The 27657-nt window shown below is 54.9% G+C and overlaps 19 non-coding genes and 35 pseudogenes across 19 annotated transcripts; all 54 read left to right on the top strand.

Moving 5' to 3' along the window:
- The first annotated feature begins 289 nt into the window (after nt 1-289).
- On the top strand, nt 290-398 carry LOC148928742 (5S ribosomal RNA; annotated as a pseudogene).
- Nucleotides 399-797: 399 nt separating this feature from the next.
- On the top strand, nt 798-916 carry LOC148928743 (5S ribosomal RNA). The gene has a single exon (XR_016130045.1). It is a non-coding gene; the product is annotated as a 5S ribosomal RNA (ribosomal RNA).
- A 399-nt stretch (nt 917-1315) lies between these two features.
- LOC148928744 (5S ribosomal RNA) lies at nt 1316-1424 on the top strand (annotated as a pseudogene).
- A 399-nt stretch (nt 1425-1823) lies between these two features.
- Nucleotides 1824-1932, top strand: LOC148928745 (5S ribosomal RNA; annotated as a pseudogene).
- A 399-nt stretch (nt 1933-2331) lies between these two features.
- LOC148928746 (5S ribosomal RNA) lies at nt 2332-2450 on the top strand. The gene has a single exon (XR_016130046.1). It is a non-coding gene; the product is annotated as a 5S ribosomal RNA (ribosomal RNA).
- Nucleotides 2451-2849: 399 nt separating this feature from the next.
- On the top strand, nt 2850-2958 carry LOC148928747 (5S ribosomal RNA; annotated as a pseudogene).
- Nucleotides 2959-3357: 399 nt separating this feature from the next.
- Nucleotides 3358-3466, top strand: LOC148928748 (5S ribosomal RNA; annotated as a pseudogene).
- A 399-nt stretch (nt 3467-3865) lies between these two features.
- Nucleotides 3866-3974, top strand: LOC148928749 (5S ribosomal RNA; annotated as a pseudogene).
- Nucleotides 3975-4373: 399 nt separating this feature from the next.
- On the top strand, nt 4374-4482 carry LOC148928750 (5S ribosomal RNA; annotated as a pseudogene).
- Nucleotides 4483-4881: 399 nt separating this feature from the next.
- On the top strand, nt 4882-4990 carry LOC148928751 (5S ribosomal RNA; annotated as a pseudogene).
- Nucleotides 4991-5389: 399 nt separating this feature from the next.
- LOC148928752 (5S ribosomal RNA) lies at nt 5390-5508 on the top strand. Its single transcript, XR_016130047.1, has one exon. It is a non-coding gene; the product is annotated as a 5S ribosomal RNA (ribosomal RNA).
- A 399-nt stretch (nt 5509-5907) lies between these two features.
- On the top strand, nt 5908-6016 carry LOC148928753 (5S ribosomal RNA; annotated as a pseudogene).
- A 399-nt stretch (nt 6017-6415) lies between these two features.
- LOC148928754 (5S ribosomal RNA) lies at nt 6416-6524 on the top strand (annotated as a pseudogene).
- A 399-nt stretch (nt 6525-6923) lies between these two features.
- LOC148928755 (5S ribosomal RNA) lies at nt 6924-7042 on the top strand. The gene has a single exon (XR_016130048.1). It is a non-coding gene; the product is annotated as a 5S ribosomal RNA (ribosomal RNA).
- A 399-nt stretch (nt 7043-7441) lies between these two features.
- Nucleotides 7442-7550, top strand: LOC148928756 (5S ribosomal RNA; annotated as a pseudogene).
- A 399-nt stretch (nt 7551-7949) lies between these two features.
- LOC148928757 (5S ribosomal RNA) lies at nt 7950-8058 on the top strand (annotated as a pseudogene).
- A 399-nt stretch (nt 8059-8457) lies between these two features.
- LOC148928758 (5S ribosomal RNA) lies at nt 8458-8566 on the top strand (annotated as a pseudogene).
- A 399-nt stretch (nt 8567-8965) lies between these two features.
- Nucleotides 8966-9074, top strand: LOC148928759 (5S ribosomal RNA; annotated as a pseudogene).
- A 399-nt stretch (nt 9075-9473) lies between these two features.
- Nucleotides 9474-9582, top strand: LOC148928760 (5S ribosomal RNA; annotated as a pseudogene).
- Nucleotides 9583-9981: 399 nt separating this feature from the next.
- On the top strand, nt 9982-10090 carry LOC148928761 (5S ribosomal RNA; annotated as a pseudogene).
- A 399-nt stretch (nt 10091-10489) lies between these two features.
- Nucleotides 10490-10598, top strand: LOC148928762 (5S ribosomal RNA; annotated as a pseudogene).
- A 399-nt stretch (nt 10599-10997) lies between these two features.
- LOC148928763 (5S ribosomal RNA) lies at nt 10998-11116 on the top strand. The gene has a single exon (XR_016130049.1). It is a non-coding gene; the product is annotated as a 5S ribosomal RNA (ribosomal RNA).
- A 399-nt stretch (nt 11117-11515) lies between these two features.
- Nucleotides 11516-11624, top strand: LOC148928764 (5S ribosomal RNA; annotated as a pseudogene).
- Nucleotides 11625-12023: 399 nt separating this feature from the next.
- Nucleotides 12024-12132, top strand: LOC148928765 (5S ribosomal RNA; annotated as a pseudogene).
- A 399-nt stretch (nt 12133-12531) lies between these two features.
- Nucleotides 12532-12650, top strand: LOC148928766 (5S ribosomal RNA). Its single transcript, XR_016130055.1, has one exon. It is a non-coding gene; the product is annotated as a 5S ribosomal RNA (ribosomal RNA).
- Nucleotides 12651-13048: 398 nt separating this feature from the next.
- On the top strand, nt 13049-13157 carry LOC148928767 (5S ribosomal RNA; annotated as a pseudogene).
- A 399-nt stretch (nt 13158-13556) lies between these two features.
- On the top strand, nt 13557-13675 carry LOC148928768 (5S ribosomal RNA). The gene has a single exon (XR_016129136.1). It is a non-coding gene; the product is annotated as a 5S ribosomal RNA (ribosomal RNA).
- Nucleotides 13676-14091: 416 nt separating this feature from the next.
- LOC148928769 (5S ribosomal RNA) lies at nt 14092-14200 on the top strand (annotated as a pseudogene).
- A 399-nt stretch (nt 14201-14599) lies between these two features.
- Nucleotides 14600-14708, top strand: LOC148928770 (5S ribosomal RNA; annotated as a pseudogene).
- A 399-nt stretch (nt 14709-15107) lies between these two features.
- Nucleotides 15108-15226, top strand: LOC148928771 (5S ribosomal RNA). Its single transcript, XR_016130066.1, has one exon. It is a non-coding gene; the product is annotated as a 5S ribosomal RNA (ribosomal RNA).
- A 398-nt stretch (nt 15227-15624) lies between these two features.
- Nucleotides 15625-15733, top strand: LOC148928772 (5S ribosomal RNA; annotated as a pseudogene).
- A 399-nt stretch (nt 15734-16132) lies between these two features.
- Nucleotides 16133-16251, top strand: LOC148928773 (5S ribosomal RNA). The gene has a single exon (XR_016129137.1). It is a non-coding gene; the product is annotated as a 5S ribosomal RNA (ribosomal RNA).
- A 415-nt stretch (nt 16252-16666) lies between these two features.
- On the top strand, nt 16667-16785 carry LOC148928774 (5S ribosomal RNA). Its single transcript, XR_016130050.1, has one exon. It is a non-coding gene; the product is annotated as a 5S ribosomal RNA (ribosomal RNA).
- Nucleotides 16786-17183: 398 nt separating this feature from the next.
- Nucleotides 17184-17292, top strand: LOC148928775 (5S ribosomal RNA; annotated as a pseudogene).
- A 399-nt stretch (nt 17293-17691) lies between these two features.
- LOC148928776 (5S ribosomal RNA) lies at nt 17692-17810 on the top strand. Its single transcript, XR_016130051.1, has one exon. It is a non-coding gene; the product is annotated as a 5S ribosomal RNA (ribosomal RNA).
- A 399-nt stretch (nt 17811-18209) lies between these two features.
- Nucleotides 18210-18318, top strand: LOC148928777 (5S ribosomal RNA; annotated as a pseudogene).
- A 399-nt stretch (nt 18319-18717) lies between these two features.
- LOC148928778 (5S ribosomal RNA) lies at nt 18718-18826 on the top strand (annotated as a pseudogene).
- Nucleotides 18827-19225: 399 nt separating this feature from the next.
- On the top strand, nt 19226-19344 carry LOC148928779 (5S ribosomal RNA). The gene has a single exon (XR_016130077.1). It is a non-coding gene; the product is annotated as a 5S ribosomal RNA (ribosomal RNA).
- A 398-nt stretch (nt 19345-19742) lies between these two features.
- LOC148928780 (5S ribosomal RNA) lies at nt 19743-19851 on the top strand (annotated as a pseudogene).
- A 399-nt stretch (nt 19852-20250) lies between these two features.
- Nucleotides 20251-20369, top strand: LOC148928781 (5S ribosomal RNA). The gene has a single exon (XR_016130052.1). It is a non-coding gene; the product is annotated as a 5S ribosomal RNA (ribosomal RNA).
- Nucleotides 20370-20768: 399 nt separating this feature from the next.
- On the top strand, nt 20769-20877 carry LOC148928782 (5S ribosomal RNA; annotated as a pseudogene).
- A 399-nt stretch (nt 20878-21276) lies between these two features.
- On the top strand, nt 21277-21385 carry LOC148928783 (5S ribosomal RNA; annotated as a pseudogene).
- A 399-nt stretch (nt 21386-21784) lies between these two features.
- Nucleotides 21785-21903, top strand: LOC148928784 (5S ribosomal RNA). Its single transcript, XR_016130088.1, has one exon. It is a non-coding gene; the product is annotated as a 5S ribosomal RNA (ribosomal RNA).
- Nucleotides 21904-22301: 398 nt separating this feature from the next.
- LOC148928785 (5S ribosomal RNA) lies at nt 22302-22410 on the top strand (annotated as a pseudogene).
- Nucleotides 22411-22809: 399 nt separating this feature from the next.
- Nucleotides 22810-22928, top strand: LOC148928786 (5S ribosomal RNA). The gene has a single exon (XR_016130053.1). It is a non-coding gene; the product is annotated as a 5S ribosomal RNA (ribosomal RNA).
- Nucleotides 22929-23327: 399 nt separating this feature from the next.
- LOC148928787 (5S ribosomal RNA) lies at nt 23328-23436 on the top strand (annotated as a pseudogene).
- Nucleotides 23437-23835: 399 nt separating this feature from the next.
- Nucleotides 23836-23944, top strand: LOC148928788 (5S ribosomal RNA; annotated as a pseudogene).
- A 399-nt stretch (nt 23945-24343) lies between these two features.
- Nucleotides 24344-24462, top strand: LOC148928789 (5S ribosomal RNA). Its single transcript, XR_016130112.1, has one exon. It is a non-coding gene; the product is annotated as a 5S ribosomal RNA (ribosomal RNA).
- Nucleotides 24463-24860: 398 nt separating this feature from the next.
- On the top strand, nt 24861-24969 carry LOC148928790 (5S ribosomal RNA; annotated as a pseudogene).
- A 399-nt stretch (nt 24970-25368) lies between these two features.
- On the top strand, nt 25369-25487 carry LOC148928791 (5S ribosomal RNA). Its single transcript, XR_016129138.1, has one exon. It is a non-coding gene; the product is annotated as a 5S ribosomal RNA (ribosomal RNA).
- A 414-nt stretch (nt 25488-25901) lies between these two features.
- On the top strand, nt 25902-26020 carry LOC148928792 (5S ribosomal RNA). Its single transcript, XR_016130054.1, has one exon. It is a non-coding gene; the product is annotated as a 5S ribosomal RNA (ribosomal RNA).
- Nucleotides 26021-26418: 398 nt separating this feature from the next.
- On the top strand, nt 26419-26527 carry LOC148928793 (5S ribosomal RNA; annotated as a pseudogene).
- A 399-nt stretch (nt 26528-26926) lies between these two features.
- On the top strand, nt 26927-27035 carry LOC148928794 (5S ribosomal RNA; annotated as a pseudogene).
- Nucleotides 27036-27434: 399 nt separating this feature from the next.
- On the top strand, nt 27435-27553 carry LOC148928795 (5S ribosomal RNA). Its single transcript, XR_016130099.1, has one exon. It is a non-coding gene; the product is annotated as a 5S ribosomal RNA (ribosomal RNA).
- Nucleotides 27554-27657: the final 104 nt, after the last annotated feature.

Consider the following 27657-nt stretch of genomic DNA (forward strand, 5'->3'; position numbering starts at 1 on the left):
CCCACGAGCCCGTGACGAGCGGGTCCCACAACCTTAAACGTGCCGAAAAACAGTAGCCGCGAACTAAAAGTGGCCGAAATGGCTCGAAACGGCCTCTTTTTGCTTCCCGGAGTAGCCACGGGCTGTACCCGTAGCTCAGCACGTGGGGCTCGGCGAGAGCTTCGCGGTGATATGCTGTGGGTCCCGTAACTCCTTCCGGATCAAAAGTTATGCCCGTCTGAAGGGTGGGGGACCAGAACCTGCGCACGGGAGCGTACGCTATGAAAGAATAAAGTGCGGGGCTATTGACGGGTGCGATCATACCAGCACTAATGCACCGGATCCCATCAGAACTCCGAAGTTAAGCGTGCTTGGGCGAGAGTAGTACTAGGATGGGTGACCCCCTCGTGTTGCACCCCTTTTTGCGAGTGCGTTCATTTTTTTATTTTATTTCCGTTCAGTTGGTCTTGCTGCGGTCCGAAACTCGACTAGCGGTTGGCGGGCGCGAGGACAAAAAGGTACGGCAATCCCCACGAGCCGGTGACAAGCGGGTCCCACAACCTTAAACGCGCCGAAAAACAGTAGCTGCGAACTAAAAGTGGCCGAAATGGCTCGAAACGGCCTCTTTTTGCTTCCCGGAGTAGCCACAGGCTGTACCCGTTGCTCAGCACGTGGGGCTCGGCGAGAGCTTCGCAATGATATGCTGTGGGTCCCGTAACTCCTTCCGGATCAAAAGTTATGCCCGTCTGAAGGGTGGGGGACCAGAACCTGCGCACGTAAGCATACGCTATGAAAGAATAAAGTGCGGGGCTAATGACGGGTGCGATCATACCAGCACTAATGCACCGGATTCCATCAGAACTCCGAAGTTAAGCGTGCTTGGGCGAGAGTAGTACTAGGATGGGTGACCCCCTGGGAAGTCCTCGTGTTGCACCCCATTTTGCGAGTGCGTTCATTTTTTTTTTTTATTTCCGTTCAGTTGGTCTTGCTGCGGTCCGAAACTCGACTAGCGGTTGGCGGGCGCGAGGACAAAAAGGTACGGCAATCCCCACGAGCCCGTGACGAGCGGGTCCCACAACCTTAAACGTGCCGAAAAACAGTAGCCGCGAACTAAAAGTGGCCGAAATGGCTCGAAACGGCCTCTTTTTGCTTCCCGGAGTAGCCACGGGCTGTACCCGTAGCTCAGCACGTGGGGCTCGGCGAGAGCTTCACGGTGATATGATGTGGGTCCCGTAACTCCTTCCGGATCAAAAGTTATGCCCGTCTGAAGGGTGGGGGACCAGAACCTGCGCACGGGAGCGTACGCTATGAAAGAATAAAGTGCGGGGCTATTGACGGGTGCGATCATACCAGCACTAATGCACCGGATCCCATCAGAACTCCGAAGTTAAGCGTGCTTGGGCGAGAGTAGTACTAGGATGGGTGATCCCCTCGTGTTGCACCCCTTTTTGCGAGTGCGTTCATTTTTTTATTTTATTTCCGTTCAGTTGGTCTTGCTGCGGTCCGAAACTCGACTAGCGGTTGGCGGGCGCGAGGACAAAAAGGTACGGCAATCCCCACGAGCCCGTGACGAGCGGGTCCCACAACCTTAAACGTGCCGAAAAACAGTAGTCGCGAACTAAAAGTGGCCGAAATGGCTCGAAACGGCCTCTTTTTGCTTCCCGGAGTAGCCACGGGCTGTACCCGTAGCTCAGCACGTGGGGCTCGGCGAGAGCTTCGCGGTGATATGCTGTGGGTCCCGTAACTCCTTCCGGATCAAAAGTTATGCCCGTCTGAAGGGTGGGGGACCAGAACCTGCGCACGGGAGCGTACGCTATGAAAGAATAAAGTGCGGGGCTATTGACGGGTGCGATCATACCAGCACTAATGCACCGGATCCCATCAGAACTCCGAAGTTAAGCGTGCTTGGGCGAGAGTAGTACTAGGATGGGTGACCCCCTCGTGTTGCACCCCTTTTTGCGAGTGCGTTCATTTTTTTATTTTAGTTCCGTTCAGTTGGTCTTGCTGCGGTCCGAAACTCGACTAGCGGTTGGCGGGCGCGAGGACAAAAAGGTACGGCAATCCCCACGAGCCGGTGACAAGCGGGTCCCACAACCTTAAACGCGCCGAAAAACAGTAGCTGCGAACTAAAAGTGGCCGAAATGGCTCGAAACGGCCTCTTTTTGCTTCCCGGAGTAGCCACAGGCTGTACCCGTTGCTCAGCACGTGGGGCTCGGCGAGAGCTTCGCAATGATATGCTGTGGGTCCCGTAACTCCTTCCGGATCAAAAGTTATGCCCGTCTGAAGGGTGGGGGACCAGAACCTGCGTACGTAAGCATACGCTATGAAAGAATAAAGTGCGGGGCTAATGACGGGTGCGATCATACCAGCACTAATGCACCGGATTCCATCAGAACTCCGAAGTTAAGCGTGCTTGGGCGAGAGTAGTACTAGGATGGGTGACCCCCTGGGAAGTCCTCGTGTTGCACCCCATTTTGCGAGTGCGTTCATTTTTTTTTTTTATTTCCGTTCAGTTGGTCTTGCTGCGGTCCGAAACTCGACTAGCGGTTGGCGGGCGCGAGGACAAAAATGTACGGCAATCCCCACGAGCCCGTGACGAGCGGGTCCCACAACCTTAAACGTGCCGAAAAACAGTAGCCGCGAACTAAAAGTGGCCGAAATGGCTCGAAACGGCCTCTTTTTGCTTCCCGGAGTAGCCACGGGCTGTACCCGTAGCTCAGCACGTGGGGCTCGGCGAGAGCTTCACGGTGATATGATGTGGGTCCCGTAACTCCTTCCGGATCAAAAGTTATGCCCGTCTGAAGGGTGGGGGACCAGAACCTGCGCACGGGAGCGTACGCTATGAAAGAATAAAGTGCGGGGCTATTGACGGGTGCGATCATACCAGCACTAATGCACCGGATCCCATCAGAACTCCGAAGTTAAGCGTGCTTGGGCGAGTGTAGTACTAGGATGGGTGATCCCCTCGTGTTGCACCCCTTTTTGCGAGTGCGTTCATTTTTTTATTTTATTTCCGTTCAGTTGGTCTTGCTGCGGTCCGAAACTCGACTAGCGGTTGGCGGGCGCGAGGACAAAAAGGTACGGCAATCCCCACGAGCCCGTGACGAGCGGGTCCCACAACCTTAAACGTGCCGAAAAACAGTAGTCGCGAACTAAAAGTGGCCGAAATGGCTCGAAACGGCCTCTTTTTGCTTCCCGGAGTAGCCACGGGCTGTACCCGTAGCTCAGCACGTGGGGCTCGGCGAGAGCTTCACGGTGATATGATGTGGGTCCCGTAACTCCTTCCGGATCAAAAGTTATGCCCGTCTGAAGGGTGGGGGACCAGAACCTGCGCACGGGAGCGTACGCTATGAAAGAATAAAGTGCGGGGCTATTGACGGGTGCGATCATACCAGCACTAATGCACCGGATCCCATCAGAACTCCGAAGTTAAGCGTGCTTGGGCGAGAGTAGTACTAGGATGGGTGATCCCCTCGTGTTGCACCCCTTTTTGCGAGTGCGTTCATTTTTTTATTTTATTTCCGTTCAGTTGGTCTTGCTGCGGTCCGAAACTCGACTAGCGGTTGGCGGGCGCGAGGACAAAAAGGTACGGCAATCCCCACGAGCCCGTGACGAGCGGGTCCCACAACCTTAAACGTGCCGAAAAACAGTAGCCGCGAACTAAAAGTGGCCGAAATGGCTCGAAACGGCCTCTTTTTGCTTCCCGGAGTAGCCACGGGCTGTACCCGTAGCTCAGCACGTGGGGCTCGGCGAGAGCTTCACGGTGATATGATGTGGGTCCCGTAACTCCTTCCGGATCAAAAGTTATGCCCGTCTGAAGGGTGGGGGACCAGAACCTGCGCACGGGAGCGTACGCTATGAAAGAATAAAGTGCGGGGCTATTGACGGGTGCGATCATACCAGCACTAATGCACCGGATCCCATCAGAACTCCGAAGTTAAGCGTGCTTGGGCGAGAGTAGTACTAGGATGGGTGATCCCCTCGTGTTGCACCCCTTTTTGCGAGTGCGTTCATTTTTTTATTTTATTTCCGTTCAGTTGGTCTTGCTGCGGTCCGAAACTCGACTAGCGGTTGGCGGGCGCGAGGACAAAAAGGTACGGCAATCCCCACGAGCCCGTGACGAGCGGGTCCCACAACCTTAAACGTGCCGAAAAACAGTAGCCGCAAACTAAAAGTGGCCGAAATGGCTCGAAACGGCCTCTTTTTGCTTCCCGGAGTAGCCACGGGCTGTACCCGTGGCTCAGCACGTGGGGCTCGGCGAGAGCTTCGCGGTGATATGCTGTGGGTCCCGTAACTCCTTCCGGATCAAAAGTTATGCCCGTCTGAAGGGTGGGGGACCAGAACCTGCGCACGGGAGCGTACGCTATGAAAGAATAAAGTGCGGGGCTATTGACGGGTGCGATCATACCAGCACTAATGCACCGGATCCCATCAGAACTCCGAAGTTAAGCGTGCTTGGGCGAGAGTAGTACTAGGATGGGTGATCCCCTCGTGTTGCACCCCTTTTTGCGAGTGCGTTCATTTTTTTATTTTATTTCCGTTCAGTTGGTCTTGCTGCGGTCCGAAACTCGACTAGCGGTTGGCGGGCGCGAGGACAAAAAGGTACGGCAATCCCCACGAGCCCGTGACGAGCGGGTCCCACAACCTTAAACGTGCCGAAAAACAGTAGCCGCAAACTAAAAGTGGCCGAAATGGCTCGAAACGGCCTCTTTTTGCTTCCCGGAGTAGCCACGGGCTGTACCCGTGGCTCAGCACGTGGGGCTCGGCGAGAGCTTCGCGGTGATATGCTGTGGGTCCCGTAACTCCTTCCGGATCAAAAGTTATGCCCGTCTGAAGGGTGGGGGACCAGAACCTGCGCACGGGAGCGTACGCTATGAAAGAATAAAGTGCGGGGCTATTGACGGGTGCGATCATACCAGCACTAATGCACCGGATCCCATCAGAACTCCGAAGTTAAGCGTGCTTGGGCGAGAGTAGTACTAGGATGGGTGACCCCCTCGTGTTGCACCCCTTTTTGCGAGTGCGTTCATTTTTTTATTTTATTTCCGTTCAGTTGGTCTTGCTGCGGTCCGAAACTCGACTAGCGGTTGGCGGGCGCGAGGACAAAAAGGTACGGCAATCCCCACGAGCCGGTGACAAGCGGGTCCCACAACCTTAAACGCGCCGAAAAACAGTAGCTGCGAACTAAAAGTGGCCGAAATGGCTCGAAACGGCCTCTTTTTGCTTCCCGGAGTAGCCACAAGCTGTACCCGTTGCTCAGCACGTGGGGCTCGGCGAGAGCTTCGCAATGATATGCTGTGGGTCCCGTAACTCCTTCCGGATCAAAAGTTATGCCCGTCTGAAGGGTGGGGGACCAGATGCTGCGCACGTAAGCATACGCTATGAAAGAATAAAGTGCGGGGCTAATGACGGGTGCGATCATACCAGCACTAATGCACCGGATTCCATCAGAACTCCGAAGTTAAGCGTGCTTGGGCGAGAGTAGTACTAGGATGGGTGACCCCCTGGGAAGTCCTCGTGTTGCACCCCATTTTGCGAGTGCGTTCATTTTTTTTTTTTATTTCCGTTCAGTTGGTCTTGCTGCGGTCCGAAACTCGACTAGCGGTTGGCGGGCGCGAGGACAAAAATGTACGGCAATCCCCACGAGCCCGTGACGAGCGGGTCCCACAACCTTAAACGTGCCGAAAAACAGTAGCCGCGAACTAAAAGTGGCCGAAATGGCTCGAAACGGCCTCTTTTTGCTTCCCGGAGTAGCCACGGGCTGTACCCGTAGCTCAGCACGTGGGGCTCGGCGAGAGCTTCACGGTGATATGATGTGGGTCCCGTAACTCCTTCCGGATCAAAAGTTATGCCCGTCTGAAGAGTGGGGGACCAGAACCTGCGCACGGGAGCGTACGCTATGAAAGAATAAAGTGCGGGGCTATTGACGGGTGCGATCATACCAGCACTAATGCACCGGATCCCATCAGAACGCCGAAGTTAAGCGTGCTTGGGCGAGAGTAGTACTAGGATGGGTGATCCCCTCGTGTTGCACCCCTTTTTGCGAGTGCGTTCATTTTTTTATTTTATTTCCGTTCAGTTGGTCTTGCTGCGGTCCGAAACTCGACTAGCGGTTGGCGGGCGCGAGGACAAAAAGGTACGGCAATCCCCACGAGCCCGTGACGAGCGGGTCCCACAACCTTAAACGTGCCGAAAAACAGTAGTCGCGAACTAAAAGTGGCCGAAATGGCTCGAAACGGCCTCTTTTTGCTTCCCGGAGTAGCCACGGGCTGTACCCGTAGCTCAGCACGTGGGGCTCGGCGAGAGCTTCGCGGTGATATGCTGTGGGTCCCGTAACTCCTTCCGGATCAAAAGTTATGCCCCTCTGAAGGGTGGGGGACCAGAACCTGCGCACGGGAGCGTACGCTATGAAAGAATAAAGTGCGGGGCTATTGACGGGTGCGATCATACCAGCACTAATGCACCGGATCCCATCAGAACTCCGAAGTTAAGCGTGCTTGGGCGAGAGTAGTACTAGGATGGGTGACCCCCTCGTGTTGCACCCCTTTTTGCGAGTGCGTTCATTTTTTTATTTTATTTCCGTTCAGTTGGTCTTGCTGCGGTCCGAAACTCGACTAGCGGTTGGCGGGCGCGAGGACAAAAAGGTACGGCAATCCCCACGAGCCGGTGACAAGCGGGTCCCACAACCTTAAACGCGCCGAAAAACAGTAGCTGCGAACTAAAAGTGGCCGAAATGGCTCGAAACGGCCTCTTTTTGCTTCCCGGAGTAGCCACAGGCTGTACCCGTTGCTCAGCACGTGGGGCTCGGCGAGAGCTTCGCAATGATATGCTGTGGGTCCCGTAACTCCTTCCGGATCAAAAGTTATGCCCGTCTGAAGGGTGGGGGACCAGAACCTGCGCACGTAAGCATACGCTATGAAAGAATAAAGTGCGGGGCTAATGACGGGTGCGATCATACCAGCACTAATGCACCGGATTCCATCAGAACTCCGAAGTTAAGCGTGCTTGGGCGAGAGTAGTACTAGGATGGGTGACCCCCTGGGAAGTCCTCGTGTTGCACCCCATTTTGCGAGTGCGTTCATTTTTTTTTTTTATTTCCGTTCAGTTGGTCTTGCTGCGGTCCGAAACTCGACTAGCGGTTGGCGGGCGCGAGGACAAAAATGTACGGCAATCCCCATGAGCCCGTGACGAGCGGGTCCCACAACCTTAAACGTGCCGAAAAACAGTAGCCGCGAACTAAAAGTGGCCGAAATGGCTCGAAACGGCCTCTTTTTGCTTCCCGGAGTAGCCACGGGCTGTACCCGTAGCTCAGCACGTGGGGCTCGGCGAGAGCTTCACGGTGATATGATGTGGGTCCCGTAACTCCTTCCGGATCAAAAGTTATGCCCGTCTGAAGGGTGGGGGACCAGAACCTGCGCACGGGAGCGTACGCTATGAAAGAATAAAGTGCGGGGCTATTGACGGGTGCGATCATACCAGCACTAATGCACCGGATCCCATCAGAACTCCGAAGTTAAGCGTGCTTGGGCGAGTGTAGTACTAGGATGGGTGATCCCCTCGTGTTGCACCCCTTTTTGCGAGTGCGTTCATTTTTTTATTTTATTTCCGTTCAGTTGGTCTTGCTGCGGTCCGAAACTCGACTAGCGGTTGGCGGGCGCGAGGACAAAAAGGTACGGCAATCCCCACGAGCCCGTGACGAGCGGGTCCCACAACCTTAAACGTGCCGAAAAACAGTAGTCGCGAACTAAAAGTGGCCGAAATGGCTCGAAACGGCCTCTTTTTGCTTCCCGGAGTAGCCACGGGCTGTACCCGTAGCTCAGCACGTGGGGCTCGGCGAGAGCTTCACGGTGATATGATGTGGGTCCCGTAACTCCTTTCGGATCAAAAGTTATGCCCGTCTGAAGGGTGGGGGACCAGAACCTGCGCACGGGAGCGTACGCTATGAAAGAATAAAGTGCGGGGCTATTGACGGGTGCGATCATACCAGCACTAATGCACCGGATCCCATCAGAACTCCGAAGTTAAGCGTGCTTGGGCGAGAGTAGTACTAGGATGGGTGATCCCCTCGTGTTGCACCCCTTTTTGCGAGTGCGTTCATTTTTTTATTTTATTTCCGTTCAGTTGGTCTTGCTGCGGTCCGAAACTCGACTAGCGGTTGGCGGGCGCGAGGACAAAAAGGTACGGCAATCCCCACGAGCCCGTGACGAGCGGGTCCCACAACCTTAAACGTGCCGAAAAACAGTAGCCGCGAACTAAAAGTGGCCGAAATGGCTCGAAACGGCCTCTTTTTGCTTCCCGGAGTAGCCACGGGCTGTACCCGTAGCTCAGCACGTGGGGCTCGGCGAGAGCTTCACGGTGATATGATGTGGGTCCCGTAACTCCTTCCGGATCAAAAGTTATGCCCGTCTGAAGGGTGGGGGACCAGAACCTGCGCACGGGAGCGTACGCTATGAAAGAATAAAGTGCGGGGCTATTGACGGGTGCGATCATACCAGCACTAATGCACCGGATCCCATCAGAACTCCGAAGTTAAGCGTGCTTGGGCGAGAGTAGTACTAGGATGGGTGATCCCCTCGTGTTGCACCCCTTTTTGCGAGTGCGTTCATTTTTTTATTTTATTTCCGTTCAGTTGGTCTTGCTGCGGTCCGAAACTCGACTAGCGGTTGGCGGGCGCGAGGACAAAAAGGTACGGCAATCCCCACGAGCCCGTGACGAGCGGGTCCCACAACCTTAAACGTGCCGAAAAAAAGTAGCCGCGAACTAAAAGTGGCCGAAATGGCTCGAAACGGCCTCTTTTTGCTTCCCGGAGTAGCCACGGGCTGTACCCGTGGCTCAGCACGTGGGGCTCGGCGAGAGCTTCGCGGTGATATGCTGTGGGTCCCGTAACTCCTTCCGGATCAAAAGTTATGCCCGTCTGAAGGGTGGGGGACCAGAACCTGCGCACGGGAGCGTACGCTATGAAAGAATAAAGTGCGGGGCTATTGACGGGTGCGATCATACCAGCACTAATGCACCGGATCCCATCAGAACTCCGAAGTTAAGCGTGCTTGGGCGAGAGTAGTACTAGGATGGGTGATCCCCTCGTGTTGCACCCCTTTTTGCGAGTGCGTTCATTTTTTTATTTTATTTCCGTTCAGTTGGTCTTGCTGCGGTCCGAAACTCGACTAGCGGTTGGCGGGCGCGAGGACAAAAAGGTACGGCAATCCCCACGAGCCCGTGACGAGCGGGTCCCACAACCTTAAACGTGCCGAAAAACAGTAGTCGCGAACTAAAAGTGGCCGAAATGGCTCGAAACGGCCTCTTTTTGCTTCCCGGAGTAGCCACGGGCTGTACCCGTAGCTCAGCACGTGGGGCTCGGCGAGAGCTTCACGGTGATATGATGTGGGTCCCGTAACTCCTTTCGGATCAAAAGTTATGCCCGTCTGAAGGGTGGGGGACCAGAACCTGCGCACGGGAGCGTACGCTATGAAAGAATAAAGTGCGGGGCTATTGACGGGTGCGATCATACCAGCACTAATGCACCGGATCCCATCAGAACTCCGAAGTTAAGCGTGCTTGGGCGAGAGTAGTACTAGGATGGGTGATCCCCTCGTGTTGCACCCCTTTTTGCGAGTGCGTTCATTTTTTTATTTTATTTCCGTTCAGTTGGTCTTGCTGCGGTCCGAAACTCGACTAGCGGTTGGCGGGCGCGAGGACAAAAAGGTACGGCAATCCCCACGAGCCCGTGACGAGCGGGTCCCACAACCTTAAACGTGCCGAAAAACAGTAGCCGCGAACTAAAAGTGGCCGAAATGGCTCGAAACGGCCTCTTTTTGCTTCCCGGAGTAGCCACGGGCTGTACCCGTAGCTCAGCACGTGGGGCTCGGCGAGAGCTTCACGGTGATATGATGTGGGTCCCGTAACTCCTTCCGGATCAAAAGTTATGCCCGTCTGAAGGGTGGGGGACCAGAACCTGCGCACGGGAGCGTACGCTATGAAAGAATAAAGTGCGGGGCTATTGACGGGTGCGATCATACCAGCACTAATGCACCGGATCCCATCAGAACTCCGAAGTTAAGCGTGCTTGGGCGAGAGTAGTACTAGGATGGGTGATCCCCTCGTGTTGCACCCCTTTTTGCGAGTGCGTTCATTTTTTTATTTTATTTCCGTTCAGTTGGTCTTGCTGCGGTCCGAAACTCGACTAGCGGTTGGCGGGCGCGAGGACAAAAAGGTACGGCAATCCCCACGAGCCCGTGACGAGCGGGTCCCACAACCTTAAACGTGCCGAAAAAAAGTAGCCGCGAACTAAAAGTGGCCGAAATGGCTCGAAACGGCCTCTTTTTGCTTCCCGGAGTAGCCACGGGCTGTACCCGTGGCTCAGCACGTGGGGCTCGGCGAGAGCTTCGCGGTGATATGCTGTGGGTCCCGTAACTCCTTCCGGATCAAAAGTTATGCCCGTCTGAAGGGTGGGGGACCAGAACCTGCGCACGGGAGCGTACGCTATGAAAGAATAAAGTGCGGGGCTATTGACGGGTGCGATCATACCAGCACTAATGCACCGGATCCCATCAGAACTCCGAAGTTAAGCGTGCTTGGGCGAGAGTAGTACTAGGATGGGTGACCCCCTCGTGTTGCACCCCTTTTTGCGAGTGCGTTCATTTTTTTATTTTATTTCCGTTCAGTTGGTCTTGCTGCGGTCCGAAACTCGACTAGCGGTTGGCGGGCGCGAGGACAAAAAGGTACGGCAATCCCCACGAGCCGGTGACAAGCGGGTCCCACAACCTTAAACGCGCCGAAAAACAGTAGCTGCGAACTAAAAGTGGCCGAAATGGCTCGAAACGGCCTCTTTTTGCTTCCCGGAGTAGTCACAAGCTGTACCCGTTGCTCAGCACGTGGGGCTCGGCGAGAGCTTCGCAATGATATGCTGTGGGTCCCGTAACTCCTTCCGGATCAAAAGTTATGCCCGTCTGAAGGGTGGGGGACCAGAACCTGCGCACGTAAGCATACGCTATGAAAGAATAAAGTGCGGGGCTAATGACGGGTGCGATCATACCAGCACTAATGCACCGGATTCCATCAGAACTCCGAAGTTAAGCGTGCTTGGGCGAGAGTAGTACTAGGATGGGTGACCCCCTGGGAAGTCCTCGTGTTGCACCCCATTTTGCGAGTGCGTTCATTTTTTTTTTTTATTTCCGTTCAGTTGGTCTTGCTGCGGTCCGAAACTCGACTAGCGGTTGGCGGGCGCGAGGACAAAAATGTACGGCAATCCCCACGAGCCCGTGACGAGCGGGTCCCACAACCTTAAACGTGCCGAAAAACAGTAGCCGCGAACTAAAAGTGGCCGAAATGGCTCGAAACGGCCTCTTTTTGCTTCCCGGAGTAGCCACGGGCTGTACCCGTAGCTCAGCACGTGGGGCTCGGCGAGAGCTTCACGGTGATATGATGTGGGTCCCGTAACTCCTTCCGGATCAAAAGTTATGCCCGTCTGAAGGGTGGGGGACCAGAACCTGCGCACGGGAGCGTACGCTATGAAAGAATAAAGTGCGGGGCTATTGACGGGTGCGATCATACCAGCACTAATGCACCGGATCCCATCAGAACGCCGAAGTTAAGCGTGCTTGGGCGAGAGTAGTACTAGGATGGGTGATCCCCTCGTGTTGCACCCCTTTTTGCGAGTGCGTTCATTTTTTTATTTTATTTCCGTTCAGTTGGTCTTGCTGCGGTCCGAAACTCGACTAGCGGTTGGCGGGCGCGAGGACAAAAAGGTACGGCAATCCCCACGAGCCTGTGACGAGCGGGTCCCACAACCTTAAACGTGCCGAAAAACAGTAGCCGCGAACTAAAAGTGGCCGAAATGGCTCGAAACGGCCTCTTTTTGCTTCCCGGAGTAGCCACGGGCTGTACCCGTAGCTCAGCACGTGGGGCTCGGCTAGAGCTTCACGGTGATATGATGTGGGTCCCGTAACTCCTTCCGGATCAAAAGTTATGCCCGTCTGAAGGGTGGGGGACCAGAACCTGCGCACGGGAGCGTACGCTATGAAAGAATAAAGTGCGGGGCTATTGACGGGTGCGATCATACCAGCACTAATGCACCGGATCCCATCAGAACTCCGAAGTTAAGCGTGCTTGGGCGAGAGTAGTACTAGGATGGGTGATCCCCTCGTGTTGCACCCCTTTTTGCGAGTGCGTTCATTTTTTTATTTTATTTCCGTTCAGTTGGTCTTGCTGCGGTCCGAAACTCGACTAGCGGTTGGCGGGCGCGAGGACAAAAAGGTACGGCAATCCCCACGAGCCCGTGACGAGCGGGTCCCACAACCTTAAACGTGCCGAAAAACAGTAGCCGCGAACTAAAAGTGGCCGAAATGGCTCGAAACGGCCTCTTTTTGCTTCCCGGAGTAGCCACGGGCTGTACCCGTAGCTCAGCACGTGGGGCTCGGCGAGAGCTTCGCGGTGATATGCTGTGGGTCCCGTAACTCCTTCCGGATCAAAAGTTATGCCCGTCTGAAGGGTGGGGGACCAGAACCTGCGCACGGGAGCGTACGCTATGAAAGAATAAAGTGCGGGGCTATTGACGGGTGCGATCATACCAGCACTAATGCACCGGATCCCATCAGAACTCCGAAGTTAAGCGTGCTTGGGCGAGAGTAGTACTAGGATGGGTGACCCCCTGGGAAGTCCTCGTGTTGCACCCCTTTTTGCGAGTGCGTTCATTTTTTTTTTTATTTCCGTTCAGTTGGTCTTGCTGCGGTCCGAAACTCGACTAGCGGTTGGCGGGCGCGAGGACAAAAAGGTACGGCAATCCCCACGAGCCCGTGACGAGCGGGTCCCACAACCTTAAACGTGCCGAAAAACAGTAGCCGCGAACTAAAAGTGGCCGAAATGGCTCGAAACGGCCTCTTTTTGCTTCCCGGAGTAGCCACGGGCTGTACCCGTGGCTCAGTACGTGGGGCTCGGCGAGAGCTTCGCGGTGATGTGATGTGGGTCCCGTAACTCCTTCCGGATCAAAAGTTATGCCCGTCTGAAGGGTGGGGGACCAGAACCTGCGCACGGGAGCGTACGCTATGAAAGAATAAAGTGCGGGGCTATTGACGGGTGCGATCATACCAGCACTAATGCACCGGATCCCATCAGAACTCCGAAGTTAAGCGTGCTTGGGCGAGAGTAGTACTAGGATGGGTGACCCCCTCGTGTTGCACCCCTTTTTGCGAGTGCGTTCATTTTTTTATTTTATTTCCGTTCAGTTGGTCTTGCTGCGGTCCGAAACTCGACTAGCGGTTGGCGGGCGCGAGGACAAAAAGGTACGGCAATCCCCACGAGCCGGTGACAAGCGGGTCCCACAACCTTAAACGCGCCGAAAAACAGTAGCTGCGAACTAAAAGTGGCCGAAATGGCTCGAAACGGCCTCTTTTTGCTTCCCGGAGTAGCCAAGGTCTGTACCCGTGGCTCAGCACGTGGGGCTCGGCGAGAGCTTCGCGGTGATGTGATGTGGGTCCCGTAACTCCTTCCGGATCAAAAGTTATGCCCGTCTGAAGGGTGGGGGACCAGAACCTGCGCACGGGAGCGTACGCTATGAAAGAATAAAGTGCGGGACTATTGACGAGTGCGATCATACCAGCACTAATGCACCGGATCCCATCAGAACTCCGAAGTTAAGCGTGCTTGGGCGAGTGTAGTACTAGGATGGGTGACCCCCTAGGAAGTCCTCGTGTTGCACCCCTTTTTGCGAGTGCGTTCATTTTTTTTTTTTTTTTTTTTTTTTTTTTTTTTTCAGTTCAGTTGGTCTTGATGCGGTCCGAAACTCGACTAGCGGTTGGCGAGTGCGAGGACAAAAAGGTACGACAATCCCCACGAGCCGGTGACGAGCGGGTCCCACAACCTTAAACGTGCCGAAAAACAGTAGCTGCGAACTAAAAGTGGCCGAAATGGCTCGAAACGGCCTCTTTTTGCTTCCCGGAGTAGCCACAGGCTGTACCCGTTGCTCAGCACGTGGGGCTCGGCGAGAGCTTCGCAATGATATGCTGTGGGTCCCGTAACTCCTTCCGGATCAAAAGTTATGCCCGTCTGAAGGGTGGGGGACCAGAACCTGCGCACGTAAGCATACGCTATGAAAGAATAAAGTGCGGGGCTAATGACGGGTGCGATCATACCAGCACTAATGCACCGGATTCCATCAGAACTCCGAAGTTAAGCGTGCTTGGGCGAGAGTAGTACTAGGATGGGTGATCCCCTCGTGTTGCACCCCTTTTTGCGAGTGCGTTCATTTTTTTATTTTATTTCCGTTCAGTTGGTCTTGCTGCGGTCCGAAACTCGACTAGCGGTTGGCGGGCGCGAGGACAAAAAGGTACGGCAATCCCCACGAGCCTGTGACGAGCGGGTCCCACAACCTTAAACGTGCCGAAAAACAGTAGCCGCGAACTAAAAGTGGCCGAAATGGCTCGAAACGGCCTCTTTTTGCTTCCCGGAGTAGCCACGGGCTGTACCCGTAGCTCAGCACGTGGGGCTCGGCTAGAGCTTCACGGTGATATGATGTGGGTCCCGTAACTCCTTCCGGATCAAAAGTTATGCCCGTCTGAAGGGTGGGGGACCAGAACCTGCGCACGGGAGCGTACGCTATGAAAGAATAAAGTGCGGGGCTATTGACGGGTGCGATCATACCAGCACTAATGCACCGGATCCCATCAGAACTCCGAAGTTAAGCGTGCTTGGGCGAGAGTAGTACTAGGATGGGTGATCCCCTCGTGTTGCACCCCTTTTTGCGAGTGCGTTCATTTTTTTATTTTATTTCCGTTCAGTTGGTCTTGCTGCGGTCCGAAACTCGACTAGCGGTTGGCGGGCGCGAGGACAAAAAGGTACGGCAATCCCCACGAGCCCGTGACGAGCGGGTCCCACAACCTTAAACGTGCCGAAAAACAGTAGCCGCGAACTAAAAGTGGCCGAAATGGCTCGAAACGGCCTCTTTTTGCTTCCCGGAGTAGCCACGGGCTGTAGCCGTAGCTCAGCACGTGGGGCTCGGCGAGAGCTTCGCGGTGATATGCTGTGGGTCCCGTAACTCCTTCCGGATCAAAAGTTATGCCCGTCTGAAGGGTGGGGGACCAGAACCTGCGCACGGGAGCGTATGCTATGAAAGAATAAAGTGCGGGGCTATTGACGGGTGCGATCATACCAGCACTAATGCACCGGATCCCATCAGAACTCCGAAGTTAAGCGTGCTTGGGCGAGAGTAGTACTAGGATGGGTGACCCCCTGGGAAGTCCTCGTGTTGCACCCCTTTTTGCGAGTGCGTTCATTTTTTTTTTTATTTCCGTTCAGTTGGTCTTGCTGCGGTCCGAAACTCGACTAGCGGTTGGCGGGCGCGAGGACAAAAAGGTACGGCAATCCCCACGAGCCCGTGACGAGCGGGTCCCACAACCTTAAACGTGCCGAAAAACAGTAGCCGCGAACTAAAAGTGGCCGAAATGGCTCGAAACGGCCTCTTTTTGCTTCCCGGAGTAGCCACGGGCTGTACCCGTGGCTCAGTACGTGGGGCTCGGCGAGAGCTTCGCGGTGATGTGATGTGGGTCCCGTAACTCCTTCCGGATCAAAAGTTATGCCCGTCTGAAGGGTGGGGGACCAGAACCTGCGCACGGGAGCGTACGCTATGAAAGAATAAAGTGCGGGGCTATTGACGGGTGCGATCATACCAGCACTAATGCACCGGATCCCATCAGAACTCCGAAGTTAAGCGTGCTTGGGCGAGAGTAGTACTAGGATGGGTGACCCCCTCGTGTTGCACCCCTTTTTGCGAGTGCGTTCATTTTTTTATTTTATTTCCGTTCAGTTGGTCTTGCTGCGGTCCGAAACTCGACTAGCGGTTGGCGGGCGCGAGGACAAAAAGGTACGGCAATCCCCACGAGCCGGTGACAAGCGGGTCCCACAACCTTAAACGCGCCGAAAAACAGTAGCTGCGAACTAAAAGTGGCCGAAATGGCTCGAAACGGCCTCTTTTTGCTTCCCGGAGTAGCCAAGGTCTGTACCCGTGGCTCAGCACGTGGGGCTCGGCGAGAGCTTCGCGGTGATGTGATGTGGGTCCCGTAACTCCTTCCGGATCAAAAGTTATGCCCGTCTGAAGGGTGGGGGACCAGAACCTGCGCACGGGAGCGTACGCTATGAAAGAATAAAGTGCGGGACTATTGACGAGTGCGATCATACCAGCACTAATGCACCGGATCCCATCAGAACTCCGAAGTTAAGCGTGCTTGGGCGAGTGTAGTACTAGGATGGGTGACCCCCTAGGAAGTCCTCGTGTTGCACCCCTTTTTGCGAGTGCGTTCATTTTTTTTTTTTTTTTTTTTTTTTTTTTTTTTCAGTTCAGTTGGTCTTGATGCGGTCCGAAACTCGACTAGCGGTTGGCGAGTGCGAGGACAAAAAGGTACGACAATCCCCACGAGCCGGTGACGAGCGGGTCCCACAACCTTAAACGTGCCGAAAAACAGTAGCTGCGAACTAAAAGTGGCCGAAATGGCTCGAAACGGCCTCTTTTTGCTTCCCGGAGTAGCCACAGGCTGTACCCGTTGCTCAGCACGTGGGGCTCGGCGAGAGCTTCGCAATGATATGCTGTGGGTCCCGTAACTCCTTCCGGATCAAAAGTTATGCCCGTCTGAAGGGTGGGGGACCAGAACCTGCGCACGTAAGCATACGCTATGAAAGAATAAAGTGCGGGGCTAATGACGGGTGCGATCATACCAGCACTAATGCACCGGATTCCATCAGAACTCCGAAGTTAAGCGTGCTTGGGCGAGAGTAGTACTAGGATGGGTGACCCCCTGGGAAGTCCTCGTGTTGCACCCCATTTTGCGAGTGCGTTCTTTTTTTTTTTTATTTCCGTTCAGTTGGTCTTGCTGCGGTCCGAAACTCGACTAGCGGTTGGCGGGCGCGAGGACAAAAAGGTACGGCAATCCCCACGAGCCCGTGACGAGCGGGTCCCACAACCTTAAACGTGCCGAAAAATAGTAGCCGCGAACTAAAAGTGGCCGAAATGGCTCGAAACGGCCTCTTTTTGCTTCCCGGAGTAGCCACGGGCTGTAGCCGTGGCTCAGCACGTGGGGCTCGGCGAGAGCTTCGCGGTGATATGCTGTGGGTCCCGTAACTCCTTCCGGATCAAAAGTTATGCCCGTCTGAAGGGTGGGGGACCAGAACCTGCGCACGGGAGCGTACGCTATGAAAGAATAAAGTGCGGGGCTATTGACGGGTGCGATCATACCAGCACTAATGCACCGGATCCCATCAGAACTCCGAAGTTAAGCGTGCTTGGGCGAGAGTAGTACTAGGATGGGTGACCCCCTCGTGTTGCACCCCTTTTTGCGAGTGCGTTCATTTTTTTATTTTATTTCCGTTCAGTTGGTCTTGCTGCGGTCCGAAACTCGACTAGCGGTTGGCGGGCGCGAGGACAAAAAGGTACGGCAATCCCCACGAGCCGGTGACAAGCGGGTCCCACAACCTTAAACGCGCCGAAAAACAGTAGCTGCGAACTAAAAGTGGCCGAAATGGCTCGAAACGGCCTCTTTTTGCTTCCCGGAGTAGCCACAAGCTGTACCCGTTGCTCAGCACGTGGGGCTCGGCGAGAGCTTCGCAATGATATGCTGTGGGTCCCGTAACTCCTTCCGGATCAAAAGTTATGCCCGTCTGAAGGGTGGGGGACCAGAACCTGCGCACGTAAGCATACGCTATGAAAGAATAAAGTGCGGGGCTAATGACGGGTGCGATCATACCAGCACTAATGCACCGGATTCCATCAGAACTCCGAAGTTAAGCGTGCTTGGGCGAGAGTAGTACTAGGATGGGTGACCCCCTGGGAAGTCCTCGTGTTGCACCCCATTTTGCGAGTGCGTTCATTTTTTTTTTTTATTTCCGTTCAGTTGGTCTTGCTGCGGTCCGAAACTCGACTAGCGGTTGGCGGGCGCGAGGACAAAAATGTACGGCAATCCCCACGAGCCGGTGACGAGCGGGTCCCACAACCTTAAACGTGCCGAAAAACAGTAGCCGCGAACTAAAAGTGGCCGAAATGGCTCGAAACGGCCTCTTTTTGCTTCCCGGAGTAGCCACGGGCTGTACCCGTAGCTCAGCACGTGGGGCTCGGCGAGAGCTTCACGGTGATATGATGTGGGTCCCGTAACTCCTTCCGGATCAAAAGTTATGCCCGTCTGAAGGGTGGGGGACCAGAACCTGCGCACGGGAGCGTACGCTATGAAAGAATAAAGTGCGGGGCTATTGACGGGTGCGATCATACCAGCACTAATGCACCGGATCCCATCAGAACGCCGAAGTTAAGCGTGCTTGGGCGAGAGTAGTACTAGGATGGGTGATCCCCTCGTGTTGCACCCCTTTTTGCGAGTGCGTTCATTTTTTTATTTTATTTCCGTTCAGTTGGTCTTGCTGCGGTCCGAAACTCGACTAGCGGTTGGCGGGCGCGAGGACAAAAAGGTACGGCAATCCCCACGAGCCCGTGACGAGCGGGTCCCACAACCTTAAACGTGCCGAAAAATAGTAGCCGCGAACTAAAAGTGGCCGAAATGGCTCGAAACGGCCTCTTTTTGCTTCCCGGAGTAGCCACGGGCTGTACCCGTAGCTCAGCACGTGGGGCTCGGCTAGAGCTTCACGGTGATATGATGTGGGTCCCGTAACTCCTTCCGGATCAAAAGTTATGCCCGTCTGAAGGGTGGGGGACCAGAACCTGCGCACGGGAGCGTACGCTATGAAAGAATAAAGTGCGGGGCTATTGACGGGTGCGATCATACCAGCACTAATGCACCGGATCCCATCAGAACTCCGAAGTTAAGCGTGCTTGGGCGAGAGTAGTACTAGGATGGGTGATCCCCTCGTGTTGCACCCCTTTTTGCGAGTGCGTTCATTTTTTTATTTTATTTCCGTTCAGTTGGTCTTGCTGCGGTCCGAAACTCGACTAGCGGTTGGCGGGCGCGAGGACAAAAAGGTACGGCAATCCCCACGAGCCCGTGACGAGCGGGTCCCACAACCTTAAACGTGCCGAAAAACAGTAGCCGCGAACTAAAAGTGGCCGAAATGGCTCGAAACGGCCTCTTTTTGCTTCCCGGAGTAGCCACGGGCTGTACCCGTAGCTCAGCACGTGGGGCTCGGCGAGAGCTTCGCGGTGATATGCTGTGGGTCCCGTAACTCCTTCCGGATCAAAAGTTATGCCCGTCTGAAGGGTGGGGGACCAGAACCTGCGCACGGGAGCGTACGCTATGAAAGAATAAAGTGCGGGGCTATTGACGGGTGCGATCATACCAGCACTAATGCACCGGATCCCATCAGAACTCCGAAGTTAAGCGTGCTTGGGCGAGAGTAGTACTAGGATGGGTGACCCCCTGGGAAGTCCTCGTGTTGCACCCCTTTTTGCGAGTGCGTTCATTTTTTTTTTTATTTCCGTTCAGTTGGTCTTGCTGCGGTCCGAAACTCGACTAGCGGTTGGCGGGCGCGAGGACAAAAAGGTACGGCAATCCCCACGAGCCCGTGACGAGCGGGTCCCACAACCTTAAACGTGCCGAAAAACAGTAGCCGCGAACTAAAAGTGGCCGAAATGGCTCGAAACGGCCTCTTTTTGCTTCCCGGAGTAGCCACGGGCTGTACCCGTGGCTCAGTACGTGGGGCTCGGCGAGAGCTTCGCGGTGATGTGATGTGGGTCCCGTAACTCCTTCCGGATCAAAAGTTATGCCCGTCTGAAGGGTGGGGGACCAGAACCTGCGCACGGGAGCGTACGCTATGAAAGAATAAAGTGCGGGGCTATTGACGGGTGCGATCATACCAGCACTAATGCACCGGATCCCATCAGAACTCCGAAGTTAAGCGTGCTTGGGCGAGAGTAGTACTAGGATGGGTGACCCCCTCGTGTTGCACCCCTTTTTGCGAGTGCGTTCATTTTTTTATTTTATTTCCGTTCAGTTGGTCTTGCTGCGGTCCGAAACTCGACTAGCGGTTGGCGGGCGCGAGGACAAAAAGGTACGGCAATCCCCACGAGCCGGTGACAAGCGGGTCCCACAACCTTAAACGCGCCAAAAAACAGTAGCTGCGAACTAAAAGTGGCCGAAATGGCTCGAAACGGCCTCTTTTTGCTTCCCGGAGTAGCCACAAGCTGTACCCGTTGCTCAGCACGTGGGGCTCGGCGAGAGCTTCGCAATGATATGCTGTGGGTCCCGTAACTCCTTCCGGATCAAAAGTTATGCCCGTCTGAAGGGTGGGGGACCAGAACCTGCGCACGTAAGCATACGCTATGAAAGAATAAAGTGCGGGGCTAATGACGGGTGCGATCATACCAGCACTAATGCACCGGATTCCATCAGAACTCCGAAGTTAAGCGTGCTTGGGCGAGAGTAGTACTAGGATGGGTGACCCCCTGGGAAGTCCTCGTGTTGCACCCCATTTTGCGAGTGCGTTCATTTTTTTTTTTTATTTCCGTTCAGTTGGTCTTGCTGCGGTCCGAAACTCGACTAGCGGTTGGCGGGCGCGAGGACAAAAATGTACGGCAATCCCCACGAGCCGGTGACGAGCGGGTCCCACAACCTTAAACGTGCCGAAAAACAGTAGCCGCGAACTAAAAGTGGCCGAAATGGCTCGAAACGGCCTCTTTTTGCTTCCCGGAGTAGCCACGGGCTGTACCCGTAGCTCAGCACGTGGGGCTCGGCGAGAGCTTCACGGTGATATGATGTGGGTCCCGTAACTCCTTCCGGATCAAAAGTTATGCCCGTCTGAAGGGTGGGGGACCAGAACCTGCGCACGGGAGCGTACGCTATGAAAGAATAAAGTGCGGGGCTATTGACGGGTGCGATCATACCAGCACTAATGCACCGGATCCCATCAGAACGCCGAAGTTAAGCGTGCTTGGGCGAGAGTAGTACTAGGATGGGTGATCCCCTCGTGTTGCACCCCTTTTTGCGAGTGCGTTCATTTTTTTATTTTATTTCCGTTCAGTTGGTCTTGCTGCGGTCCGAAACTCGACTAGCGGTTGGCGGGCGCGAGGACAAAAAGGTACGGCAATCCCCACGAGCCCGTGACGAGCGGGTCCCACAACCTTAAACGTGCCGAAAAACAGTAGCCGCGAACTAAAAGTGGCCGAAATGGCTCGAAACGGCCTCTTTTTGCTTCCCGGAGTAGCCACGGGCTGTACCCGTAGCTCAGCACGTGGGGCTCGGCTAGAGCTTCACGGTGATATGATGTGGGTCCCGTAACTCCTTCCGGATCAAAAGTTATGCCCGTCTGAAGGGTGGGGGACCAGAACCTGCGCACGGGAGCGTACGCTATGAAAGAATAAAGTGCGGGGCTATTGACGGGTGCGATCATACCAGCACTAATGCACCGGATCCCATCAGAACTCCGAAGTTAAGCGTGCTTGGGCGAGAGTAGTACTAGGATGGGTGATCCCCTCGTGTTGCACCCCTTTTTGCGAGTGCGTTCATTTTTTTATTTTATTTCCGTTCAGTTGGTCTTGCTGCGGTCCGAAACTCGACTAGCGGTTGGCGGGCGCGAGGACAAAAAGGTACGGCAATCCCCACGAGCCCGTGACGAGCGGGTCCCACAACCTTAAACGTGCCGAAAAACAGTAGCCGCGAACTAAAAGTGGCCGAAATGGCTCGAAACGGCCTCTTTTTGCTTCCCGGAGTAGCCACGGGCTGTACCCGTAGCTCAGCACGTGGGGCTCGGCGAGAGCTTCGCGGTGATATGCTGTGGGTCCCGTAACTCCTTCCGGATCAAAAGTTATGCCCGTCTGAAGGGTGGGGGACCAGAACCTGCGCACGGGAGCGTACGCTATGAAAGAATAAAGTGCGGGGCTATTGACGGGTGCGATCATACCAGCACTAATGCACCGGATCCCATCAGAACTCCGAAGTTAAGCGTGCTTGGGCGAGAGTAGTACTAGGATGGGTGACCCCCTGGGAAGTCCTCGTGTTGCACCCCTTTTTGCGAGTGCGTTCATTTTTTTTTTTATTTCCGTTCAGTTGGTCTTGCTGCGGTCCGAAACTCGACTAGCGGTTGGCGGGCGCGAGGACAAAAAGGTACGGCAATCCCCACGAGCCCGTGACGAGCGGGTCCCACAACCTTAAACGTGCCGAAAAACAGTAGCCGCGAACTAAAAGTGGCCGAAATGGCTCGAAACGGCCTCTTTTTGCTTCCCGGAGTAGCCACGGGCTGTACCCGTGGCTCAGTACGTGGGGCTCGGCGAGAGCTTCGCGGTGATGTGATGTGGGTCCCGTAACTCCTTCCGGATCAAAAGTTATGCCCGTCTGAAGGGTGGGGGACCAGAACCTGCGCACGGGAGCGTACGCTATGAAAGAATAAAGTGCGGGGCTATTGACGGGTGCGATCATACCAGCACTAATGCACCGGATCCCATCAGAACTCCGAAGTTAAGCGTGCTTGGGCGAGAGTAGTACTAGGATGGGTGACCCCCTCGTGTTGCACCCCTTTTTGCGAGTGCGTTCATTTTTTTATTTTATTTCCGTTCAGTTGGTCTTGCTGCGGTCCGAAACTCGACTAGCGGTTGGCGGGCGCGAGGACAAAAAGGTACGGCAATCCCCACGAGCCGGTGACAAGCGGGTCCCACAACCTTAAACGCGCCAAAAAACAGTAGCTGCGAACTAAAAGTGGCCGAAATGGCTCGAAACGGCCTCTTTTTGCTTCCCGGAGTAGCCACAAGCTGTACCCGTTGCTCAGCACGTGGGGCTCGGCGAGAGCTTCGCAATGATATGCTGTGGGTCCCGTAACTCCTTCCGGATCAAAAGTTATGCCCGTCTGAAGGGTGGGGGACCAGAACCTGCGCACGTAAGCATACGCTATGAAAGAATAAAGTGCGGGGCTAATGACGGGTGCGATCATACCAGCACTAATGCACCGGATTCCATCAGAACTCCGAAGTTAAGCGTGCTTGGGCGAGAGTAGTACTAGGATGGGTGACCCCCTGGGAAGTCCTCGTGTTGCACCCCATTTTGCGAGTGCGTTCATTTTTTTTTTTTATTTCCGTTCAGTTGGTCTTGCTGCGGTCCGAAACTCGACTAGCGGTTGGCGGGCGCGAGGACAAAAATGTACGGCAATCCCCACGAGCCGGTGACGAGCGGGTCCCACAACCTTAAACGTGCCGAAAAACAGTAGCCGCGAACTAAAAGTGGCCGAAATGGCTCGAAACGGCCTCTTTTTGCTTCCCGGAGTAGCCACGGGCTGTACCCGTAGCTCAGCACGTGGGGCTCGGCGAGAGCTTCACGGTGATATGATGTGGGTCCCGTAACTCCTTCCGGATCAAAAGTTATGCCCGTCTGAAGGGTGGGGGACCAGAACCTGCGCACGGGAGCGTACGCTATGAAAGAATAAAGTGCGGGGCTATTGACGGGTGCGATCATACCAGCACTAATGCACCGGATCCCATCAGAACGCCGAAGTTAAGCGTGCTTGGGCGAGAGTAGTACTAGGATGGGTGATCCCCTCGTGTTGCACCCCTTTTTGCGAGTGCGTTCATTTTTTTATTTTATTTCCGTTCAGTTGGTCTTGCTGCGGTCCGAAACTCGACTAGCGGTTGGCGGGCGCGAGGACAAAAAGGTACGGCAATCCCCACGAGCCCGTGACGAGCGGGTCCCACAACCTTAAACGTGCCGAAAAACAGTAGCCGCGAACTAAAAGTGGCCGAAATGGCTCGAAACGGCCTCTTTTTGCTTCCCGGAGTAGCCACGGGCTGTACCCGTAGCTCAGCACGTGGGGCTCGGCTAGAGCTTCACGGTGATATGATGTGGGTCCCGTAACTCCTTCCGGATCAAAAGTTATGCCCGTCTGAAGGGTGGGGGACCAGAACCTGCGCACGGGAGCGTACGCTATGAAAGAATAAAGTGCGGGGCTATTGACGGGTGCGATCATACCAGCACTAATGCACCGGATCCCATCAGAACTCCGAAGTTAAGCGTGCTTGGGCGAGAGTAGTACTAGGATGGGTGATCCCCTCGTGTTGCACCCCTTTTTGCGAGTGCGTTCATTTTTTTATTTTATTTCCGTTCAGTTGGTCTTGCTGCGGTCCGAAACTCGACTAGCGGTTGGCGGGCGCGAGGACAAAAAGGTACGGCAATCCCCACGAGCCCGTGACGAGCGGGTCCCACAACCTTAAACGTGCCGAAAAACAGTAGCCGCGAACTAAAAGTGGCCGAAATGGCTCGAAACGGCCTCTTTTTGCTTCCCGGAGTAGCCACGGGCTGTACCCGTAGCTCAGCACGTGGGGCTCGGCGAGAGCTTCGCGGTGATATGCTGTGGGTCCCGTAACTCCTTCCGGATCAAAAGTTATGCCCGTCTGAAGGGTGGGGGACCAGAACCTGCGCACGGGAGCGTACGCTATGAAAGAATAAAGTGCGGGGCTATTGACGGGTGCGATCATACCAGCACTAATGCACCGGATCCCATCAGAACTCCGAAGTTAAGCGTGCTTGGGCGAGAGTAGAACTAGGATGGGTGACCCCCTGGGAAGTCCTCGTGTTGCACCCCTTTTTGCGAGTGCGTTCATTTTTTTTTTTATTTCCGTTCAGTTGGTCTTGCTGCGGTCCGAAACTCGACTAGCGGTTGGCGGGCGCGAGGACAAAAAGGTACGGCAATCCCCACGAGCCCGTGACGAGCGGGTCCCACAACCTTAAACGTGCCGAAAAACAGTAGCCGCGAACTAAAAGTGGCCGAAATGGCTCGAAACGGCCTCTTTTTGCTTCCCGGAGTAGCCACGGGCTGTACCCGTGGCTCAGTACGTGGGGCTCGGCGAGAGCTTCGCGGTGATGTGATGTGGGTCCCGTAACTCCTTCCGGATCAAAAGTTATGCCCGTCTGAAGGGTGGGGGACCAGAACCTGCGCACGGGAGCGTACGCTATGAAAGAATAAAGTGCGGGGCTATTGACGGGTGCGATCATACCAGCACTAATGCACCGGATCCCATCAGAACTCCGAAGTTAAGCGTGCTTGGGCGAGAGTAGTACTAGGATGGGTGACCCCCTCGTGTTGCACCCCTTTTTGCGAGTGCGTTCATTTTTTTATTTTATTTCCGTTCAGTTGGTCTTGCTGCGGTCCGAAACTCGACTAGCGGTTGGCGGGCGCGAGGACAAAAAGGTACGGCAATCCCCACGAGCCGGTGACAAGCGGGTCCCACAACCTTAAACGCGCCGAAAAACAGTAGCTGCGAACTAAAAGTGGCCGAAATGGCTCGAAACGGCCTCTTTTTGCTTCCCGGAGTAGCCAAGGTCTGTACCCGTGGCTCAGCACGTGGGGCTCGGCGAGAGCTTCGCGGTGATGTGATGTGGGTCCCGTAACTCCTTCCGGATCAAAAGTTATGCCCGTCTGAAGGGTGGGGGACCAGAACCTGCGCACGGGAGCGTACGCTATGAAAGAATAAAGTGCGGGACTATTGACGAGTGCGATCATACCAGCACTAATGCACCGGATCCCATCAGAACTCCGAAGTTAAGCGTGCTTGGGCGAGTGTAGTACTAGGATGGGTGACCCCCTAGGAAGTCCTCGTGTTGCACCCCTTTTTGCGAGTGCGTTCATTTTTTTTTTTTTTTTTTTTTTTTTTTTTTTCAGTTCAGTTGGTCTTGATGCGGTCCGAAACTCGACTAGCGGTTGGCGAGTGCGAGGACAAAAAGGTACGACAATCCCCACGAGCCGGTGACGAGCGGGTCCCACAACCTTAAACGTGCCGAAAAACAGTAGCTGCGAACTAAAAGTGGCCGAAATGGCTCGAAACGGCCTCTTTTTGCTTCCCGGAGTAGCCACAGGCTGTACCCGTTGCTCAGCACGTGGGGCTCGGCGAGAGCTTCGCAATGATATGCTGTGGGTCCCGTAACTCCTTCCGGATCAAAAGTTATGCCCGTCTGAAGGGTGGGGGACCAGAACCTGCGCACGTAAGCATACGCTATGAAAGAATAAAGTGCGGGGCTAATGACGGGTGCGATCATACCAGCACTAATGCACCGGATTCCATCAGAACTCCGAAGTTAAGCGTGCTTGGGCGAGAGTAGTACTAGGATGGGTGACCCCCTGGGAAGTCCTCGTGTTGCACCCCATTTTGCGAGTGCGTTCATTTTTTTTATTATTTCCGTTCAGTTGGTCTTGCTGCGGTCCGAAACTCGACTAGCGGTTGGCGGGCGCGAGGACAAAAAGGTACGGCAATCCCCACGAGCCCGTGACGAGCGGGTCCCACAACCTTAAACGTGCCGAAAAACAGTAGCCGCGAACTAAAAGTGGCCGAAATGGCTCGAAACGGCCTCTTTTTGCTTCCCGGAGTAGCCACGGGCTGTACCCGTAGCTCAGCACGTGGGGCTCGGCGAGAGCTTCACGGTGATATGATGTGGGTCCCGTAACTCCTTCCGGATCAAAAGTTATGCCCGTCTGAAGGGTGGGGGACCAGAACCTGCGCACGGGAGCGTACGCTATGAAAGAATAAAGTGCGGGGCTATTGACGGGTGCGATCATACCAGCACTAATGCACCGGATCCCATCAGAACTCCGAAGTTAAGCGTGCTTGGGCGAGAGTAGTACTAGGATGGGTGATCCCCTCGTGTTGCACCCCTTTTTGCGAGTGCGTTCATTTTTTTATTTTATTTCCGTTCAGTTGGTCTTGCTGCGGTCCGAAACTCGACTAGCGGTTGGCGGGCGCGAGGACAAAAAGGTACGGCAATCCCCACGAGCCCGTGACGAGCGGGTCCCACAACCTTAAACGTGCCGAAAAACAGTAGCCGCGAACTAAAAGTGGCCGAAATGGCTCGAAACGGCCTCTTTTTGCTTCCCGGAGTAGCCACGGGCTGTACCCGTAGCTCAGCACGTGGGGCTCGGCGAGAGCTTCACGGTGATATGATGTGGGTCCCGTAACTCCTTCCGGATCAAAAGTTATGCCCGTCTGAAGGGTGGGGGACCAGAACCTGCGCACGGGAGCGTACGCTATGAAAGAATAAAGTGCGGGGCTATTGACGGGTGCGATCATACCAGCACTAATGCACCGGATCCCATCAGAACTCCGAAGTTAAGCGTGCTTGGGCGAGAGTAGTACTAGGATGGGTGATCCCCTCGTGTTGCACCCCTTTTTGCGAGTGCGTTCATTTTTTTATTTTATTTCCGTTCAGTTGGTCTTGCTGCGGTCCGAAACTCGACTAGCGGTTGGCGGGCGCGAGGACAAAAAGGTACGGCAATCCCCACGAGCCCGTGACGAGCGGGTCCCACAACCTTAAACGTGCCGAAAAACAGTAGCCGCGAACTAAAAGTGGCCGAAATGGCTCGAAACGGCCTCTTTTTGCTTCCCGGAGTAGCCACGGGCTGTACCCGTAGCTCAGCACGTGGGGCTCGGCGAGAGCTTCGCGGTGATATGCTGTGGGTCCCGTAACTCCTTCCGGATCAAAAGTTATGCCCGTCTGAAGGGTGGGGGACCAGAACCTGTGCACGGGAGCGTACGCTATGAAAGAATAAAGTGCGGGGCTATTGACGGGTGCGATCATACCAGCACTAATGCACCGGATCCCATCAGAACTCCGAAGTTAAGCGTGCTTGGGCGAGAGTAGTACTAGGATGGGTGACCCCCTGGGAAGTCCTCGTGTTGCACCCCTTTTTGCGAGTGCGTTCATTTTTTTTTTTATTTCCGTTCAGTTGGTCTTGCTGCGGTCCGAAACTCGACTAGCGGTTGGCGGGCGCGAGGACAAAAAGGTACGG

The sequence above is a fragment of the Salvia hispanica genome, chromosome 4, assembly GCF_029641045.1.
Source record: "Salvia hispanica isolate PSC_SH4W2 chromosome 4, Shi_PSC_v1, whole genome shotgun sequence".
Lineage (NCBI taxonomy): Eukaryota > Viridiplantae > Streptophyta > Magnoliopsida > Lamiales > Lamiaceae > Salvia > Salvia hispanica.